Source organism: Phyllobates terribilis, unplaced genomic scaffold, assembly GCF_046119375.1.
Source record: "Phyllobates terribilis strain yellow unplaced genomic scaffold, ASM4611937v1 Scaffold_2__4_contigs__length_985480577, whole genome shotgun sequence".
NCBI classification, from domain to species: Eukaryota; Metazoa; Chordata; class Amphibia; order Anura; family Dendrobatidae; genus Phyllobates; species Phyllobates terribilis.
In genome coordinates, this window is record NW_027362762.1 from 192605826 (window position 1) to 192616267 (window position 10442).

Sequence of the window (10442 nt, forward strand, 5' to 3'; positions counted from 1 at the left end):
AGATTTAATTTTCAGGGTTTTTACCAAGGGGGTGTGGATCACAAGATTCCCTGGGGGGTGTTTTTAGGCCGCTCTGCATTATTACCCTGTGAGTAACGCCCACTTAGTAAAGATCAGAAAAATTCACACTGAATAAAAATGCTCTGGAAAAATGATTTAAAAAAAAAAAAAAAAACAGTATACTCGGGAACAGCAGGAATAAAATAAGAGCAGAAACCGACCACTTTCTCTGTTGACAGGTTTTCTTTAAGTGATGACCAAAAACAATCTGCATTTTGCAAGAAAATATGTTTGCTTTGTGTCACATTGTGTGAGACCTGTAGGCCCCTATTCATCACTGTATTTTCGTCTGATATGTTGTAGAACACTTTGCGTAACTTGAAGCGTAGCAAGCTTTCAAACATTTTGCAGCTTTTGAGTGTTTTTACGCCAGTACTGGCAAGATCCACCAAAGTACGGTAAGTGGAGAATGGACAGGGCCTGGCAATGCCCACACAACAGGTTCCTCAAAAGTTGTGCCACTAAAGCTCAATTTACACAAGAAATGTACTCCAGTGCCTGATTAGAGTAACATTTCTGGTAAGGCACATGCCAGTGATAAGATACAACAAATTAATTGTGGCATGTGCCTCTTAGGCTACGTTCACATATTGAGTATTTGAGTTTTTTACATCAGTATTTATAAGCCAAAACCAGTAGTGGAGCAATCAGAGGTAAAGTATAATAGAAACATGTCACCACTTCTGTATTTATCACCCACTCCTGGTTTTGGCTTACAAATACTGATGTAAAATACTGAACCTATGAATGAGACGTATTTTACTCCACCACACCCATCATTTAGACGGGCAAGTACAACTATACAACGCCAGTCTTAAGTGGACCCATAATGTTTTAATTTCTCTGAGTGAGGGCTTGTTTTTTTACAAGGTGAGATTAAGGTTTTTTTTTCATTGATTGCAATTTGGGGTATATGATGTATTGGTCACCTCACCAAAAATGCAATAAAAAGTGACCAAACAATGCAATTCTGGCGTTCTGATTTTTTTTCTCTCTACAGTATTTACTATAACGACTTATTTAATATTTTAACCCCTTCCCAACATTTGCATTATATATACGACATGGTCGGGAATTACTTCCCGACCAATGAGGTATACATACGTCATGGCAATTGCCTGTGCACAGGAGCTGTGCGTGGACGATCGCCGCCGGGTGTTCAGCTAACATCACAGTTAACACCCGACCCGCACTGCTCCTGGAAGTTCAACCCCCTAAATGCGCCATTGATATTGATCGCAGCATTTAGAAGGCAGGAAGAGAGAGGGGGCTCCCCTCCCCTTGGGCCCGATCATTCACATGGTGACCCGAGGTCATGACGACATCCGGGTCACCAGGCTACAGCAAGCCCCTTAGACCATGCATAGAGCATAGTCTAAGGGGCTTGTGTTTGCAGTACTGACATTAAAGCACTGCGATGCTTTATACCAGAGATCAGACTGCTGAAAGTCCCATAGAGGGACGAAGTTGAAAAAGTAAAAAGAATATTTAAAGAAATCATAAAATATACACATTTTGTACCCAGAAATAAGTATTTTTATGTTAAAAAAACATTTGGTATCACCGCATCTGGAACGAACCGACCTATAAAACTGTCACACTAGTTAACCCCTCCATTGACCACCGTACTAAATAATTAGGAAAAAAATGATGCTTTATCATGATACCGCTGAACAAAAAAATGGAATAAAACGCAATCAAAAAGACATAACTAAAAATTGTATAGCTGAAAATGTCATCTTGTCCCGCAAAAAACATGCTGCTGTAAAGGTCCATCCGCAGAAAAATAAAGTGTTAGCTCTCAGAATAAAGCAATGCAAAAATATATATATTTTTTTCTATAAAATTGTTTGTGTAACAGCGGCAAAACATTAAAAAAATTATATAAATGTGGTATCGCTGTAATTGTACTGACTCAAAGAATAAAGCTGCCTTATCAATTTTACGACACATGGAACGGCATAAAAAAATAAATAAAATCCTGAATTGCTGGTTTTTGTTCATTCGGCTTCCCACAAATCGGAATGGAAAGTAATCAAAAAATGTTATATAACTAAAAATGGTACCAATAAAAACATCAACTCGTCCCGCAAAAAACAGGCCATCACATGTCTGTCGGCAGAAATATGGAAAAATTATAGCTCTCAACATATGGCGATGTAAAAAAAAAAAAAGCGTCTTTTAGTTTGTGACAGCAGCCAAACATAAAAAAAACAATATAAATCTGGTATCACTGTAATTGCACCGACCCAAAGAATAAAGTAGTCTAATCACTTATACCGCACGAGGAACGGCGTAAAAAATAAATAAATAAAACCAACTCTTGACGTACTATTGATTTGTTCATTCTGCCTCCCAAAGATCGCAGTAAGGCTCTGCTCACATTTATCCTGTACTCTGTGCTGAGTGCTTACATTGTGTTTTCCTTGTAAATCTCTGAAAAAACATGATTCAGGCGGAAGATTCCCTATAATGAGGCAGATGGAGGCACTGTGGACTATGATCCGGCGGTGTTCGTCTTTTTAGACGTGCATAAAAGCGCAGTCGGCCACAGTTTTGGAACTTCTGAAAAGAAGAACACCGTTGAACAGAGGCCATACGGAGTCCAGAGGAAGGCCTGTTTCACACGTCCGTGTCTCCGGTACGTGTGGTGACGGTCTGCAGCGAGCGGGCCCCGGAGCTGTGCTCAGTGAGTGACAGGACATCGCTCACTGAGCTCAGCGGAGATTCGGGGCCCGCTCGTTGCAGTGAGTCACTCTCCCCAGCTCATTGGCGTGAGCGGTCAGGTGGATTACAGTGGGAGTACACTTAGGACAGGTGAGTATAAGGATTTTTTCATTTAATTTTTCTTATTTTTACAATTGGAGACAGCGGGAACAGACTACTACTCTCAACATCATCCCTTGCTGGTGCTGACTACAGTGCTGGCAGAGGACAATGATGAGGGCAGCGTTCAGCACCCGGCGCTTGGGATCAACACTAACTGTACAGCTGATTCCCAAGCGCCAATATGTGTGATCCTGATGCGGCACACTGCTGCCACACGTTTGTCACACAGACCAACACGGATATCTCCAGTACTGTTTTTTTCAGTACCGGAAATATCCGAATGTGTGAAACCGGCCTAACTCTTCTGCCTCATAATCGGGAATAGACCGGTCGAGCTTGTCATCAGAATTACGTCATTCGGAGATTTCAATGGAAACCCTGATGTAAGTGCTCAGCGTAGAGCACAGGATAAATGTGATCCAAAATGTTATGTAAAATGTTACCAATAAAAGTTTCAACTCAGTCCACAAAAAAAGCAAGTCCCCACTCAGGTCTGTCATCTGTTAACGGAAATATAGGGGGCTTCCACATTACTGGTACCACAAAGGCTCTGGAAAAGCACTATGGCTCCTCGCTCCCCAAAAGAAATCCAGCAAATTCTGCTCTCCAAAATCCAAATGCCCCCTCCATTCTGAGCCCCACAGCGTGCCTAAACCACATTTAGTGTCCACATGTTTGGCATTTCTGTAGCAACGAGAGTACGCCTAATTTACGGGCTTGTCTCCAGAAGAATGAGCTGGACATTACAATAACAGATTTGCAATTTTCACTCAGCAACATCCACTGCTGCTTGTTTCTGGAAAACATCCATGGAGTCAAATCCTCACCACACCTGTAGATAACTTCCCAAAGGGGTTAATTTCCAAAATGGGGTCACTTGAGGGGATATTCTGCTCTTCTAGCGCTTAGGGTCACTGCATATGGATTCTGCAGACTATTCTAGGAAAATATGCTCCAGAAGGCAAATAGCACTCCGTCCCTCCCGAGTCTCGCCGTGTGGCTAAGCAGTACTGTACTGCCACATATGGGGTATTTCCAGGTTCAGGAGAAATTGTGGGACACATTTTGGTGCAATTTTTATCAATTCCCCCGTGCGAAAATGTAAAATCTGTGGCTAAAACTAAATTTTGGTGGTAAAAATGTAATCATTTTTTCTTCACTGCCCAATGGTATAACATTCTGTGACACACTTGTGGTGTCAATATGATCACTGCACCACTAGATAAATTAATTGAGAGGTGTAGTTTGTAAAATGGGGTCACTCATGGGGGGGGGTCTGTTGTTCTGGCACCTCAGGGGCGCTCTGCCAATGTGACATGGCACCAAACCATTCTAGCAAAATCTGAACTCCAATATGGCGCTTCTTCCCTTCTGAGCTTTGCACTGTGCCTCAGAAGTAGTTTTTGACCATATATGGAGTATCGGTGTACTCAAGAGAAATTGCACAACAAATTTTGGGGTCCATTTTCTCCTGTTACCCTTCCATTTTCACAGTTCAACATTGTAAAATTCTGTGAAGCACCTGTAGATTCGAGGTGCTCACTGCACATCTAGATGAATTCCTTGGAGGGTCTAGTTTCCAAAATGGGATCACTTGTGGGGGGTTTCCACTGTTAAGGCACATCAGAGGCTCTTCAAATGTGACATGACACCTGCAGACCATTCCATCAAAGTCTGCATTCCAAAACGTTACTCCTTCCTTTCCGAGCCCTGCCATGCGCCTAAACAGTAGTTTTCTCCCACATATGGGATATTGGCATACTTAGGAGAAATTGCACAACAAATTTTGGGGTCTATTTTCTCCTGTTACTCTTATGAAAATAAAAAAAATTGAAAGCTAAAGTAACATTTTTGTGAAAAAAAAAATAAAATGTTAATTTTTTCCTTCCACATTGCATTAATTCCTGTGAAGCACCTGAAGGGTTAATAAACTTCTTGGATGTGGTTTTGAGCAGTGTGAGGGTTGCAGTTTATAGGATGGTGACACTTTTGGGTATTTTCTGCCATATACAGTTGAAACCAGAAGTTTACATACACTATATAAAAAGACACATATGCATGTTTTTCTCAATATCTGACATGAAATCAGAATAAACCTTTCCCATTTTAGGTCAATGAGGATTGTCATAATGTTTAATATTTGCCAAATGCCAGAATAATGAGAGAGAGAGAGAATGTTTTAAGGCATTTTTATCACTTACTGCAAAGTCAAAAGTTTACATACACTAATATTACTATGCCTTTAAACAATTCTGGACTGCCTATATGATGATGTCATGTGTTTGGAAGCTTCTGATAGTTTTTTTTGGCAACATCTGAGGTAATTAGAGACATGCCTGTGGATGTATTTTAATGCACACCTGAAACACACTACTTCTTTGTGTAGCATCATGGGAACGTCTAAAAAAATCAGCCAAAATATCAGGAAGAGAATTTTGGACTTGCACAAGTCTGGCTCATCCTTGGGTACATTTTCAAGATACCTGAAGGTGCCTCGTTCATCTGTACAAACAATTATACGCAAGTATAAATGAGATGGGAATGTCCAGACATCATACCGCTCAGGAAGGAGACGGGTTCTGTGTCCCAGAGATGAACGTGCTTTGGTCTGACATGTGAATATTAACCCATTGACAAAAGCAAAAGACCTTGTGAAGATGATGGCGGAAGCTGGTAAGATTGTGTCAATATCCACAGTGAAATCAGCACTGTATCAACAAGGGCTGAAAGGGCACTCTGCCAGGAAGAAGCCATTACTCCAAAAGAAATATAAAAAAGCCCGATTAATGTTTGCAAATGCACACAGGAACAAATACCTTAATTTTTGGAGACATGTCCTGTGGTCTGATGAAACTAAAATTGAACCTTTTGGGCATAATGACCATCGTTACGTTTGGAGGAAAAAGGGAGAAGCTTGGAAGCCTAAAAACACCACCCCAACTGTGAAACATGGGGGTGGCAGCATCATGTTGTGGAGTTGTTTTGCTGCAGGAGGGACTGGTGCACTTCAGAAAATAGATGGCATCATGAGAAAAGAAGATGATGTGGCAATACTGAAGCAACATCTCAAAACACCAGCCAGGAAGTTAAAGCTTGGGCGGAAATGGGTCTTCCAAATGGACAATGACCAGAAGCATACTGCCAAAATGGTAACAAAGTGGCTTAAGAAGGATTATAAAGTCAATGTTTTGGAGTGGCCATCACAAAGCCTTGATCTCAATCCTATTGAAAATTTATAGAAGATTTTGGCCACGCCCATGGCCACACCCTCAATCCACACCAATTTACCATTTCTTTCTCCCAGGGTCGGCTCCAGAGTTTCATGGGCCCCGGGCGAAAGAGTCTCAGTGGGCCCCTTTAACACATACCACGATTCATGATGCACAGATACGGCAGAGAAATATATATATACATAGTACAAAGCCAAAGATTTCACTTACTTCTTACACTACATGAGTGATATCTATTGTAAATTCTACAACAGCTTAGGATTCTTGCAGCGCACAGTGTGTGTCCTGGGTGGGGATTCAAAAGTTTTACATTTTAGATCAGACAGTATAGTCCTCCATACAGTATTATGGGCACCACATAGTCTTTGTAAGGCAGCGCTAGACATCATAATGGGGAATACTCGCTTCGCTGTGACAATCAATGCACACGTGCAATGTCTTTCCGTTTTTCCACAATGCTGCAGTTTATTACTTCATAAACCGCATACGAACCGGGTCCAACTCAGTGGCACGCCGACACACATATATACAATATTCATGAGCCAAGTGACACACAGGCCCACTTGCTCCAGATACAGCCTTCAGCAAGGTAATCATATAGCAATGTCCATAGCAATGTCCATATAACGTAGTGTATTACCTTTGCCAGGTTTAGCTGACTCAGTCCATTACTCCGCCACCACTGTGGCTTTGCGGCTTCCCAGGTAGGGGTCTCCAGCCGTCGTTCCCTCAAAGACCACTGACATCCACACAGGATCCAGGCTCTGCCTTTCAGGACTCTTCCTCAAGCCTCTGCCTTCCAAGGCCACTAGCATCCACACAGGATCCAGGCTCTTCCTTTCAGGACTCTTACTCAAGCCTCTGCCTTCCAAGGCCACTAGCATCCACACAGGATCCAGTCTTTGCCTTTCAGGCTGCCAGGCTTCACTCGGCCTCACTAGGCCTCTCACAGACGGTGTCCCACACACACGGAGCACAGGCCTCACGCCTCACACCGAACACACTTGTCTCCCATCAAGCAGGGTTTATATATGCATCCCGTGCACACACACACACATACTGACAGGACCTTGCTGATGTCACAGTCATGTGATCAGACAGACATTCTGTGCGCGCAGGACCTGTGCTATGTCACAGTCACGTGACCAGTCACCTGAGGGGGAAGGTACATGGTCAGGTAAAACACATCCTGGACCATTACCGTAATGCCAGCAAGTCGCTGCATTACATATCCCCCCCCTCTGTTCAAACTTGTGGGGTTGAACACATAATATACACAATCACTATAACCCCCAGCTCTGTTCAAACTTGTGGGGTTGAACACAGAATATACACAATGACATTATAACCCACAGTTCACATAGAGACCATGTACTTTACAATTGTGCTACTCAGCCCCTGGAACATTAGTCAACGACATTAGCCCATTCCTTAGGGACCTACCATTTGTCACTGTCACTGACTTCGCCAGGTCACCTTTCCGGGTCGTAACCTTGTCAGAGCTCCCCCGCTCCCAGCGGTCAGTTGTAACCTTGTCAGGTCTCCCCCGCTTCCAGCGGTCAGTCATAATCTTGTCAGACCTCCCCCGCTCCCAGCGGTCAGTCGTAACCTTGTCAGGTCTCCCCCGCTCCCAGCAGTCAGTCATACAGCGGTGTGACTCACATGCCCTGGTATCTAAGGTCCGGTTCGACTCCGTAATGTCCCGTCCTCTATTGGGTCGTTTGTATGGGCTGCTCAAACCTGAGTTACTGGAGGTCTCACTACCTCTAAACCCACGCCCACTACTCTCAGGACATCTTGAAAGGTCCCTAACTCCAGCTATAGCTGTTCTGTTATTTAGGGGGCCCTTTCTCTGTCTGGTCTCATAATTTCTAGATGGCTGCCATCTTCTGCTACTCAGACGATGCTGTCTATCCACTCACAATCTAGTGAGATTCAACTGTTCTACCTCTTGCAGGTAGGTCACTCGGTACTCCAACAGCATGCGCATATATCCCAGGCTTTCTTCTGTTCCTACAGCGGAGAATGATACCATGCCGTCTTCGTCTGGTATCCAGTCCTGACGATCACGTGGACTGCTTACTTTCACCACACCACACTTCTTGACCATCATCTGCATGGCTCGACCATTTCTCCCAACGAGCTTCCTCACCAGAACATGAGGCACCCGGATGACCTCTTCACGCATACTGTAAGCTTTCCTCATCAACTCCAGTTGTCTAACGGCTTGTTCCGTCTTCAACCGGAGAAATCGCTTCGTGCGAATACATCGCCAGTGCATGTCACTTAGGATAGCCATCCTCTTCACTGTGACTTCGGTCGTGGACAGGACCACCAGCTGTTTAGCTTCTGAGGTCAAGTACACCTTACAGGCTCCCACGGCCTTCTTAAACTCCTCATGCACGGACTCACTGGTGCATTCTTCCCTCAAATCCTCGGGTACATCTACAAGGCACTTGTACTGAGACGTTTCGGTCTCACCAGTGGTTTCCAGACGATCAACCAGCTCAGGTTTCAGGGGCAACTGACCTCCAGCTTCTTCACCCTGTATGCTTCCCCTGAGCTGACTCACAGCTACAAATTCACGAATTTTTGTCTTGACCACTTCCATCTCATATTTATCTGTGGTTAACACTCTCTTAGCTCTCCTCAGGTCCACCTTCTCATGGTATAAGGGAGTGAGTGCAACGTGTTCGCCCTTTTCCTTCTCCAAGAAGGCCTCGTTCACTGAGTGATACTTTGTCAGGCGACTTTTGAGCCTAGAAACTTCTTCCTCTATCTCCGCCACTCGCCTCTCAGCGGCCCGTCTCTGAAGCTCTTCCTGCTTCAACTGCTCTTCCAGCAGCAGAGCTCTCTCAGACCTCTCCATCTCCAATGCGCCCACTCGGCTCTCAATAGCCAGTCTCTCACGCTTCTCTTGCGTCCACTGGGTTTGTAGCAACTCCTTGAGCTGCTTGATCTCGGCTTCGACATCCACCGAACCCTCCGAGCCCACATCACTCGAGGAGGTATCTGCTTCATGCCTCCCATCACCAGCGGTCAACTCCTGGCCCTGGTCTGTGGCTTTTCCGATGGACTCCTCCATCCTCTCTCGCTCAGCTTCCATCTTGCTGTTTCCTTAAGGTACGTCTCCGCCTTCTGGAGAGTATCACAGGACATCTGTAGCTCCATCACCTGAGCTTCCAGATCTAGGGTCTTTCCCCGGAGATCATCATTCTCCTCACGGGTGTCTTGCAGAGTGGTCTCAACCACTTGGCGCACTTGCTCTGCACCCGCCTTATCCTCCTCTAGTTTTTTCTTCACCTTGAGGAGATCCTCATAATCTCTCTTACTCTGTTGCAGTTCCCTACTGCGTTCACCACACTCCTTCTTGGAGTCACACAGCTCCTGGTTGAGCTGTTTGCGCAGTCGTTCTAGGATTTGTTCGCGTCCAGAAACACCATCCTGCCACGCCTCCTTCGCAAGCTTCAACTGCAAAACCTCTTCCTTGATTTTGCGGCGGTACTCCTTAATTGCGTAGAACATTTCCTTCCACTGGTTAATTTCCGCGTGGCTTTGCTCCACGTCTCGCTGCCAGTTCCTCATAAGCTGGTGTATTTTCTGCTGTTCAGACTCCAGGATCAACTGGTCTGAGGACACATTCCCCAGGTTTTCACATAATTGCTGCACGTCACTCTGACCCTGCTGTTCGATAGGCTTCAGCTCTGGGTCACGACTGGCCGCCTCCTCTTTCAGGGCTGTCAGATCCTTCTGACTCGGTACCGTACCGGAGGTTGCTACTGGCAACGTCACCTACTCTTCTACCTCTAATGGAGGATCCACACTTGAAGCAAAGGCACAGTACTACATTCTCTTTATTTTCATTTTCAGCCAAGTCTACAGGAGCAACCTTTTTGTGGCCCTTCCGCAGTCTACGAGATGGGGACTTTCTCACCTCGTCTAGCCCCTCCTGACTGACCTCTCCTTCTACTTTCGTAGTGTCACCGTCAGCTACGGGGTCTGTGTCACTCCCCATGGTGTTGTGGACTAACAGGTCATCTCCCACTTTGACGTCACCCCCTTCTACTGGAGCTACCCCGTTATCAACGGTCACATTGTCATTTTTAGGAGGTACCAACCCACCACCTCATCCCCAATCCTGGTATGCATGGCCCCCTCATCCCCAATCCTGGTATCCATGGCCCCCTCATCCCCAATCCTGGTATGGATGGCCCCCCTATCCTGGTATGCATGGCCTCCTCATCCCCAATCCTGGTATGCATGGCCCCCCTATCCTGGTATACATGGCCCCCCCATCACTGCACACATGAAAAAAATAAACAC